Source organism: Pseudochaenichthys georgianus, chromosome 9 (genome assembly GCF_902827115.2).
Source record: "Pseudochaenichthys georgianus chromosome 9, fPseGeo1.2, whole genome shotgun sequence".
Lineage (NCBI taxonomy): Eukaryota > Metazoa > Chordata > Actinopteri > Perciformes > Channichthyidae > Pseudochaenichthys > Pseudochaenichthys georgianus.
In genome coordinates, this window is record NC_047511.1 from 23403057 (window position 1) to 23414989 (window position 11933).

The following is an 11933-nucleotide window of genomic DNA, read 5'->3' on the forward strand; positions in this document are numbered from 1 at the left end:
AACTTCGTCTGTAGCCACACTCGCAGCTCAACGAGGCTCCCTCCTGTCAGATGGAGGGAGTAAATACAGCAGCAAGCTTTGTGACGGCCTCCCCTCTCTCCGGCAGAAACAGGAAATGCCGTAACTGTATGTAACAACGGTTTCAAATCAGCATCTCTTAGACAACCAGTTTAAATGAATAACTCAAATAAAACTCCAAACATCTTTCATTGTGTTTCAAAGCTCTTTTAGTTTTAAACCTGATGTTTATAAGCTTCTTAGTTTTTGCAACGGTCTGTAGGCCTACATATACACAACTTTATAATAAAATGCACACATTTACCTTTTTCTAGACTAAACACAGGTATTATCCTAAGTTAAAAACATATGAGGTTATCATGAGGTTGTTAACATCGCAATTTATCAGTGGATGTTTGCTGGAACTACTTGTAAACAGCGTGTTTTCCTGGTGGACACACACAGCGTGACTCCGGTCAGGTAGAGTAGAGACCATGGCTGCAGTCGAATAGTCCAAAGATCAGCTCCTAAGTTCTAACCCTATCGTCTATTCCTTGACCTCTGAGTGAAACGTCATGGGGTTAAGGGATAGTGGATAGCAGAATTCAAAAGGACTTAGGAGAAGAGAATCCGAATGCACTTTCACTATCCAACGTGTTTATGATGCGCCAGCGGACGTCATTGTGTGCGTCTGCTGCTGTGGGGAAACTATGGAAACCACAGTTTTCTATACAGCGGACTACAACATGGATGTTTAATAAGAACGAGGGACTACTGTAAACTCATCTAGAGACTCTGCACCGTGCTCTGATTCTGTTGCTTTATGCTTTATGAACGTGGACAACAGAGAAACATATTCTTCATGACCAAAGTTGGAATTGAAATAAAAAAGGAAAGTGAAACTTATGCTCGTCACCCTCTCCCTCCGGTCCACATTAATACCAATGATCCCAATACGTATGATTGTATGAACTAAAGATCTTAAAATCAATACAAATGTATTTATTATAAACGTTAGTCCTTACCATCTATCACTGTGTATATTACCATTCAAACATCTTTTAAAAGTTGAACAAACCCCACACAGCTCAGTAAAGACTAAAATGTTGACTTTATTTGATAATTTCAGTGAAAACTAACGTTCATATTTCTCTTTTTGAGTATAATACTGATGAACGTTCAAAACAAAGCACTTTGGCAACTTACCACCTATGTTTTAAAAAGCTTAATAAGCACCGTAACTTTCATGATATCATTTCTCGGTCATAATCGGTTGTTTCCGTGAACGGCCAACTGTTGAGTGACGGCAAATGCTACGGCTGCAAGGCATTGTGGGGCAGCATTTTCGCTTCTCCTGTCGGTTAGGGAGGTCCAGTGGTTCCTAAGCTAAAGGAGGTTATAAAGGAAGTTTGAAACCTCCTTTCCTATCATTCTCATAATTCTAGAGAATTCGAACGGCACTTATCATGGCTGCCACTGAGGGACTTCCGGGTAATTTCACTCCTTTAGGAAGGTTCCTAAGATAAATGGACTATTCGACTTCAGCCCATGGATGTATAATAAGACCGGTCTCAAGTCAGCACCGCTGCAGACTCGCTGTTTGAGGGCTTGATAGCCCACTCCACTCGTTGCTTTGGAACAGCCCTCAATATGACGGACCCTCCGCGTGAACCATAGACTGTATATATAAATGGACGTAGTGTCCGTGACGTCACCCATAGGATTCTGCAGAGTTGCCGTGAAGCCTTTAGTAGGCGGAGTCGGCCACTAACGGCTCGACTGTGACGTCAGAGTCTAATCCCGCCTGCTCCAAATAAGGGCAAAGAGGCGGAGCCGAGGCGGGACCTGCTGCCTCCGAACTGGAAGTAAACAGAGCTAGCTCAGGCTAAGAAGCTAAGCTAACATGAAATACATGCATACCAAGTTACTGCTAACAGTGTAGTTCCCCTATATAAACGTTACATTCATAATCAAATGAGACAATCTGCAAGAGAATTAGCTATATTTTGTTATTCTTAATGCTTGTCATTCACACGTTGAGAAAAGACGGACTCCACCGCCCGGACCTAACGGAGCCGCAGTGGGCTAGCTCCGGGACGCCGGCTGGAGCTAGCCCCCTGCGGCTCCATTAGCTCCGGCGGCCACCACTGGGATAATTGGGTCCCCTATTAACATTTACTCCCGTTTAGCATTATGGGCGTCATAGCCATAGACTATAAAAGTCTTACCCAAGGCTGAATCATAAACTAAAATGTATATTATTGTATGCATAAAGGGTTACGTCCTTAGCTGGCTAATAAGTAACAAGCTAAGCTACCAAGCACACAAACACCTGCGAACGGGGTTAACATGTATACTATTATCATGTTAGACTTCTTGGAAGTTCTGTTAGTACATTCAAGCGCACAGCACGACATTTTAATTGTCTGGTATTTGTAACAATATTCCCTAAAAGGCACAATCACCACGAACACGGCTAAAGCTAAAGGGTCAAGTACAGTACTATGACTAACTAACGTTGTAGCCTCTATGGTTGTAGCCTAGCAGAGTGGACAAGTTGCTGTTAGCTGACAGTGAGGCATGTACGTGTCCATCAACGTGACCACGCCCTAATTTATACAAACACTTTAAGACCTAATATAAATAAAAGGGTCGTGTTAGAAAACAATTCACTCACAGATTCATAATCATGAAGGTGGAATCTAACTATATCGATAATAATATTTATTGCATCCATGGGTAGAAACATGTTTTTTTCTGCTGTAAATTTGGGCATTTTAACATGGGGTCTATGGAAATTGCTCCTTTCTGCAGCCAGTCCCTAGCGGCCCATGTATGAACTGCAGTGTGTGGCACTTCCGTATTGGCTTCCCGGCTGTTCCCCAGAGTTTGCCGCTTGGCGTGAACGCGCAAACGGAGGGGTAGGGTGTAGGGGGCGGTTTGGGAATGGGCCTGAATGAACAATGTTTGAACTAAAATGGCCGCTCGGCACTACCGGGTCAGAGCACGGCATATCCGGATAGCGACAGCAGTGACGCTGCCCTCTAGTGGCCGGCGATAAACTCTTCATCCCCCCCAGACCGGAAAACTATGGGCCGGAATAGAGTAACGGTCTAAATCCAGCTGCCGGACTCGGCTCGTAACGTGCAGGCGGCCTCCTCACGCGGCCTGGCCGAGTAGGCTTGGGCGGCGACTGCGGCACCGGGAGCGGTGCGCCCAGGAAGGCACCCGTAGGAACGGTGAGGTCAGAGGACGCCTCACCAGCAGGCGCCGGTGGGGAAGCGTCCATAGCCGAGTCGCGGGGTCCAACAGCCGGCCACTGAGCAATCCCCTGGGGCGTCGCCCAGCCCGGGTGGATAAGTGGGGGCTGATGGCCCAGGGCAGCGGGCGGCGGCAACGGCGCAGCCGACTGCTCACGGGCGCAGGGCGTGGCCGGCGTGTAGGCATGGAGGAACCGCCGGTTGCGCAGTGTCAGACGTCCAGAACCGTCAACCCTGATCCGATACTGGTCGTGGCCCGGCGACTCCACCACGATCCCTGACCTGTCCCATTTGTGGGGGCTCGGGCCTTGCTGGTTCTGGAGGAATACCCTTTCGCCGAGTGCCAATGGGCGGAGCGGTCTTGAGTGAGTCCCCAGAGACTCGGTGGTACGGGACATACGGGTCCGAAGGGCGTCCTCCTTCGCCGCCCATGCCTCGCGCCATAGCAGGCGGATATGCGGGTTCGAGAACTTCTCGAGGCGGTTCACGAAGGAGTGCGAGCCACGAAGGAGAGCGAGCCACGAAGGAGAGCGAGCCACGAAGGAGAGCGAGCCACGAAGGGGGCGGCCGAAGATGACTGCGCTGGCGAGAGGTTGCAGTCGGGGTCAGGCGTGTTTCGCAACTGCAGCATAGCAGGGCCGGTGTTGGACATCAGGAGGCGCTTAGCAGTCTTAACCGCAACTTCCGCCCTCCCATTCGACTGCGGAAAGCTAACGGAAGACACACAGTGTTTGACGTAGTGTTGCACGGTGTACCGATACTTGAAAGGTACCGCGATACCCTGCCGTTAAAAACGGTACGATTCCTCCGTTTCATTAGTATCGGTACTTTAAGAATGACGGGGAAAAGTACTCCCGTGAAAAAACGCCGTTTAATAAGAGCCGTGTGTGTTCAGCGCTCTGCTTCCACTCCTTGCACTGCAGCCGTACCTGTAGTCCCGCTCCTCTCAAGCACGTTCTAAGTCCCTCCCCTCTCTCTTGCACGCGGCTACGCGCTAGCTGCCAGAGCATGTGAGAAAACGAGAAGCATGGCTGCAAGTGGGAGTGCAACTGCCGCTGCGCTTCGGCTTGTTGACAAAAAAGACGCCAGAAGTCTGTGAACGGGCGGTTCAGGTGTTCAGAGCAGAGCTTCCTGTCGGAGCAGCAGAGCGTGATGTGCACTGAAAAGTTTTTCTGTCGCAATATTATCGTTGAGCAAACTTAACTAGCAAACTAGCATCACTATCTGCTAACGTTAGCTTTAGCCTTCGTTTTCTATTAGTTTTTTTCATAGGCTATAAACAGAGGTGGTATAAGTATATATCTTGTACTTGAGTAAAAGTAGAAGTACCCAGGTCTTGTACTTGAGTTAAAGTAGAAGTACCAGAATGTAGGAACAATCCTGCAATCAAAATGTTCCTCAAATAAAAGTACAAAAGTATTATCATCAAAATATAGTTAAAGTAGCGACAGTAAAAGTAGAAGTGCTCAGGTCTTGTACTAGAAGCACCAGAGTGTAGGAATACTCTGTTACAGTAAAAGTACTGCATTCAAAATGTTCCTCAAGTAAAAGTATTAAAGTAGCGACAGTAAAAGTAGTCATTGTGCAGATTGGTCCATTTCAGAATAATATATATGATATGTTTTATAATGATTGATCATGAAAGTGTTCTCAAAGCTGGTAAATGTGCAGCTAGTTTGAATGACTTTGTAGACTGCAGGGTAGCTGGTGGATTTACTCCAGGTGGAACTAAAGTCTGATTTAACACTTGATTATATTTCACATCATTCATCCAGATCTGTGAAGTAACTAAAGGGATTAAATACATGTAGTGGAGGAAAAGTACACCATTATTTCTGAACTGTAGTGGATTAGAAGTGCAAAGTAGCAAAAGAAACATTGAAATACTTAAATAAAGTACAAGTATCTCAAAATTGTACTTGAGTTTATGAATTTAGTTACTTTACACCAGTGGCTATAAAGATAGAAAGACTAAGCCTTGCACAGAGGCATGAAAATACATTTTCAAAATGCTCAACAGTGCTGCCAAAATGTTAAACTCACTGCTACACAATTAAAATAAATGCTTTTATATATATTTATATTAGATGTGACTCTTTGGCGTTTCTGTTCTTAGTAACACTGCTGCTTTAGTTGTTCTGACTGCTAAAATCATCTGTTATTCCTAATTTTAAAGCCGATATTCCGTGTTTCCCTTTTTTTAAGAAAAGTATCGAAAAAGAATCGGAATCGCAATTCTTGACTTGGTATCGGTATCGAAACCAAAATGTTGGTATCGTGACAACACTAGTTTGACGTGCCATAAGCGGAGGAAGTCCTCAGTGTGGCTCGCCTTGAATTCCGGACCACCGTCGCTCGAGAGCTCCTCCGGTACGCCGAAGGTGGCGAAGAACGAACAGAGGTGTTGGACCAGGCCAGCTGAGTCCGCCAGGGCAGTACCCGCCGTAGAGCTCAGGACCTCTACCCAGCCCGAGAGCCGGACCCCGACAACTAGGTAGTGGCGGCCCCCATAGTCGAAGAAGTCAGCAAACACCGCCTCGAATGGCGTGGACGGGGGTGAGGACGGCCGGGGGGGTGTAGCCACCTGTGACGGAGCATTGCGTTTTTTTTTTAAAAATGTTTTTATTTAACCAGATAAAAGCATTGAGATAGAATCTCATTTGCAATGCTGACCTGGCCAAGAAGGCAGCAACGTTACACATAACACATAACACAAACATATAAAAAACAGAGACCATAACTAAGAAAACAAAAGACAAAAAAGCAGTCACTACATTTTGCACATTAGGACAGTAAGAAAGGTGCACTACTTATTACTGCAAGAGCAGCCGGTGGTAAGGACTTCAGACAACTTCAATCTAAAACATGCTATTGAGACAAGTGCCCTCAGTTTGAGGCGTGATTGAAGGTCATTCCAAGACCAAGGACCATAATAAAAAAGACTCCTTTTCCCAGCCTCAGTCCGCACAGCAGGTACCTGGAACCGTATCCAGGCACTGGATCTGAGGTTGTAAGAGTCACAAACTGGAGCAAATCTGGCACATATGTACAGTGGAAGCTTTCCTAAAATGGCTTTATACATTAATAAAAACCAATGTTGCATCCATAGTAAGTGAGGACCATCCAGTTAGGCTATACAGTTTGCAATGATGAGTCCTATAGGGTGCATTTGATATATAACGCAGTGCAGCATGGTAGAGTGGGTCAAGTTTGGCCAAAACAGTGGGACAGGCAAATCTATAAATGGTATCACCGTAGTCCAGCTGGGACAGGAATAAGCCAGAGACCAACCTTTTACGGGATGAAGTTGAAAAACAACATTTAAGTCTGTAAAGGAAGCCAAAAGTGAATTTCAATTTCTTAGTTAGAACTTCAATATGGTGTTTGAAGTTGAGATTACTGTCCAACCAAAAGCCAAGATATGTGTAGGTATCGACAAACTCAACAGAGACGCCATCAAGGGTGTCAATGGAGAGGCAAGAGGACGCTGACTTGGGAGCAAAAAGCATTGCTTTTTTTCCCTTACTGTTCAAAAGCAGTTTGGAATCAAGAAGTGCATGCTGCAGTGTGATAAAATCAGATTTTAAATTGGAAACGGCCATATCCAGAGAAGGAGCATATGAGTATACAATAGTGTCATCAGCATACATATGATAGGTAGAAAATTGCATCTGATTACAAATATTGTTTACATATAATAAAAAGAGCTAAGGCCCCAAAATAGAGCCCTGTGGAACTCCCTTCTTCAAGGTGACAGGGTCAGAGACAGTACTACCCAACCTGACGCATTGAGTACGGTCGGTTAGAGAACTCTGAAACCAGCAAATGGCATTATGACCGAAACGAGACATCAACATAACATTAGACATAATGTGGTGATCTACAGTGTCAAATGCTTTGGCTAGGTCAATAAACAATGCAACACATACAGATTTGTTATCCACAGCAGCCTTAATATCATCTAAGACTTTCAGACCGGCAGTCACAGTACTGTGCTTTGATCTGAATCCAGATTGCATAGGGTTAAGGATGTTGTGTGAATTTAAAAAAAGTTTTAGCTGAGTAGAAACTAGGGACTCAAGAATCTTTGATAACGCAGAAAGATTTGAGATAGGACGATAGTTATTTAACTCTGTGGGATCACCAGCTTTCAAGAGGGGCGATACCAGAGCTTGCTTCCACACAGCTGGCAGTGTGTGAGTGGACAGGGAGAGATTACAAATATCAGTTACTGGTTGTGCTATAATCTGAGCTGCAATTTTTTAAAAAGAACGGGTCGAGGCCGTCAGGCCCGGCAGACTTTTTAGGATCAATTGATTGCAAACCCTGTAAGACTTCAGAGACCGAGAAATAAGCTAAATCAAAAACAGGGGAGTTCATCTCTTGACTAGGGCTGTGAGTACGACCATTTAGAGAGTCATGACTTTGCTCATCAAAAATGTGACCAGCCTTTTTGAAGTGAGCATTGAAAGCATTAGCCATACCATCTGAATCTGAAATAAAATAATCACTGACCTTCAATTTTTTTGGGAAACTAGAAACCTTCTTGTTCTGAAGTGATTTAATTGTTTTCCAGAACTTAGAATGGTCATTAAAACAATCAGTGGTTAAGCTCAGATAGTAATCAGCTTTAGCTTTTTTAATAAGGGCTGAACATTTATTTCTGAGGACACGAAAAAGAAGCCAGTCATCACTCAGGACTAGTGCTGCGTACCGGTACGCCGAACCGGTACTGGACTTGTAAAAAGTTTCGGTTCAAGTCCGGTTAAAACCGGAACGTCGGGAACCGGTACTTGGACTCGCAAAAAAACTAGCACTTACGTATATTCTGGTGTCTGTGGTTATTTAAACATTCCCTGATAAACGTTATTCAGCGTCAATAAATGAGTGCTAATCCCAGTGTGTATTAAAAAAGTATTAAGTTAATAGTGTTAACTTCCGTTTTTTTCAGAATAAAACTGATTTAAATTAGTGTATTTAATTCAAAATTACGCCATATCAACATTGATTTTAATTTAACAGTATGTATGTACATCACTATGTATGTACTGTATAATGTACACATGTAGAGTTGTAGAAAATACATGGTGCACAGACAGTACAGTACACTCTGACTGTACAGTCACTACAGTGTAGCCTATACTGTATAGTAGGTGTGTAACAGTGTAATGCGTATAGTCTACTCTACACTCTACCTTTCAGCAACGTTTTAGGGATTTAGGCTCAGTCAGCTCAGGGACTGTTTGGGTACTTTAGTTTGGTAAATGAAATAAACGTTTGAACTTTGTAGTAGTTCACTGTAGTTGCTGTCATAAGTCATTTGTAGACTAAGTGGCACATTTGTACTTTGTAGAGAAATGTAGACACAAGTTGGAAGGGAGCGCAATAAACCTGATGAGTTTGAATTTGAGTTGATTATGAGTTAATTTTCAATTGATAATTAGCTCACAATAAGTTCACTTTAGTTACTCACACAACTTGACTCAAGCCATGGGTTCAGGTCCGGACTTATAAGTCCGGACCTGAACCTGAACCTCTGGACTTGAGTCCGGACCTGAACCTGAATGTGAGTCCAGGTACGCAGCACTACTCAGGACCATTGCTTATTTCGATCATGAATTAGATCCGATAGTTCTCTAGTAAACCATGGAGTGTTCCTATTCTTAACTCTGAATTTTCTAAGGGGGGCATGTCTATTAATAATCGATAAAAAGTGATCAATAACAAATTGGACGGCAACATCGACAGATGGAATTAACGCTATGAAGTGCCATTTAACCTCCGCCAGATCGTGTAGGAAAGCCTGCTCAGAGAAGTGTTTGAAGCAGCGCCTGAGCACAATAAGGCCCTTGGCTTTGGGCAACTTAGTGCTCCTAACGCAAGCAATAGTGCAATGGTCGCTGATATCATTAGGAAAAACACCAACAGACACATACTTATGAGCTGCATTTGTTAGAATGACATCTATAAGGGTATCGTTATTGGGTTTGGCAGGATTTATTCTAGTGGGACTATCAATAAGCTGAGTTAAGTTCAAAGAATCACAAACCTGCTTCAACTGTGAAGATTTATCACTCAACCAGTCCCAATTTAAATCACCCAATAATATGATTTCAGAAGAAAACGTAGACAACAATTCAGTAAGGCTAGTAGTTGCATCCATGATGGCCGATGGAGGCCTATAACAGCCAATAACAGCGAGAGGAGCATTTGCTATAGTTATTTGGACTGCTAGAAACTCAAATTGCCTTGGAATTGAAATTGAGAGAAGGACTGAGCACTGTAGTTTCTCAGCAGTGTATATTGCAACACCACCAGCTCTGCCCTTACGATCTTCTCTGAATACATTATATCCATCAATGTGAATAACAGTGTCAGTGACAGACGGTTTTAACCAGGTTTCAGAAACTACAACAATATCAGGCTTAGCAACTAAAAACCAGGTCTTGAAAACATCTAATTTGGGCACTAGGCTTCTAGCATTAACATGCAGAATACCCAATCCTTGCCTACAGCTAAACTCATTCGGAGTTGGCAAATGATGCAGGGAAGCAGAGAAACACTCAGGACCAGGGTTAATGTTAACGTTACCAGGGAGTAAAAGCAGTAACAATATTAACAGTCTGGAAGATGATTTTTTCACATGGGCTCTGGACGCGTCGCTCCTCAGGGGGGCGGGGCTGCTCCGATCCTTCGATATTAGCGAGTCCAGAGTAAAAAGGGCATACGGAGAGTCCGAAAGAGCGACAGCTCAGGCAGAGAGCAAACAATCCAGTCACAGCGAGGCACCGGCACAAAACAGCCCAAACAATTAAGCTTTTAAAACGTTTTTAAAAGCGCAGCAGACCAATTTAAAAACGGGTCTAAAAAGCTAATTAAAAATTATAAAATGTCAGTATGCACAAGAAGAACGAGAATGAGACAAACACTAACAGAGACAGAAACAAATCAACGTCCTTCCATCTTGGAACAGTCTGCACACCCGTCCCTGGTGGCCTGAATGTCCCCGGACATCCCGGGCCAGTAAACTATGGCTCGGGCATGCTGCCCCATCGCTGAGGTCCCCTGGTAAGCGGCATGGAGATGCCGAAGGACTCTCGGAGGGATGGGGGACCACGACGCGGTCCCGATAGAGCAGGACGCCGTCCTGTGCGTAGACGGACTCACAGACCGATGACAGACTCGCCAGGGCAGGGTCATTTACATCAATCCCACCCTCCTGCTCGATGAGTTGGAGGAGGTGGCCGAGGCAGGGCCGGCCCTGACCAATTTACTGCCCTAGGCAAGATTTTAGCTGGCGCGCCCCCCCCCCCACCCTAAATGCAGACACTTACACTTACTATGACTCGCGCATGCATGGTTGTGGCATTACCACCAACACAGAAAGATATGGACACAAGATATGTGCAACTGTATTTAGTTTCCTATCCAATTGAACATGATTTAAGTGGGGGGGGACCTCACCTCCTCTAGGGGGGTCCGGGGGCATACACCCCTGGGAAGATTTTTTGTTTTTGTTTAATATTGGAGTTAAAAGCATCAATCTGGTGCACTTTGAGAGCAACATTAGGAGCTCTATGGATACATCTCTCAACAACACCCATATGAAACAGAACTGTAAATCGATTTTCTTTTTCTGTATGGATACTTTACAAATCACTCCCCTTTCAAACTGTATTTTTGTTTATTAATAACAACTTTTTTATACTGTCATATATTATTTATTTTATACCTGTTTTTCACCTATTCTCTAATTTTTTTATAACTATAATGATCATATAAAGGTGTGCCTTTACCTCACTGAGCTGAGGTTATCAGAGCCTCTCAGTCTTTCAGGAGAGAGCTCTCTAAAGCTCTCCCCCCCGCGGCCGCTTACACAGTAAATTCTAATGTTAATAAAAGCACACAGAAGCTGTGTACGTTTTTTGGGAGTTTGATTTATTGTAAATGAACACAAATATAAAATGAAAACCTATAATTGCGCACTACCATTATTTAAAAAAAAAAAATTAACAATTTCACATAAACCTCTGGTTTTTACTGGGGCTGGGGCAGTTCAACTTGATTTTTTGGGGGGGGGGTGCCATAGTTTATGGGCGCTGTACGCAATATAGGCGTAGTTCTGTAAAAACATATAAAAAACAGAGACCATAACTAAGAAAACAAAAGACAAAAAAGCAGTCACTACATTTTGCACATTAGGACAGTAAGAAAGGTGCACTACTTATTACTGCAAGAGCAGCCGGTGGTAAGGACTTCAGACAACTTCAATCTAAAACATGCTATTGAGACAAGTGCCCTCAGTTTGAGGCGTGATTGAAGGTCATTCCAAGACCAAGGACCATAATAAAAAAGACTCCTTTTCCCAGCCTCAGTCCGCACAGCAGGTACCTGGAACCGTATCCAGGCACTGGATCTGAGGTTGTAAGAGTCACAAACTGGAGCAAATCTGGCACATATGTACAGTGGAAGCTTTCCTAAAATGGCTTTATACATTAATAAAAACCAATGTTGCATCCTACGCATAGTAAGTGAGGACCATCCAGTTAGGCTATACAGTTTGAAATGATGAGTCCTATAGGGTGCATTTGATATATAACGCAGTGCAGCATGGTAGAGTGGGTCAAGTTTGGCCAAAACAGTGGGACAGGCAAATCTATAAATGGTATCACCGTA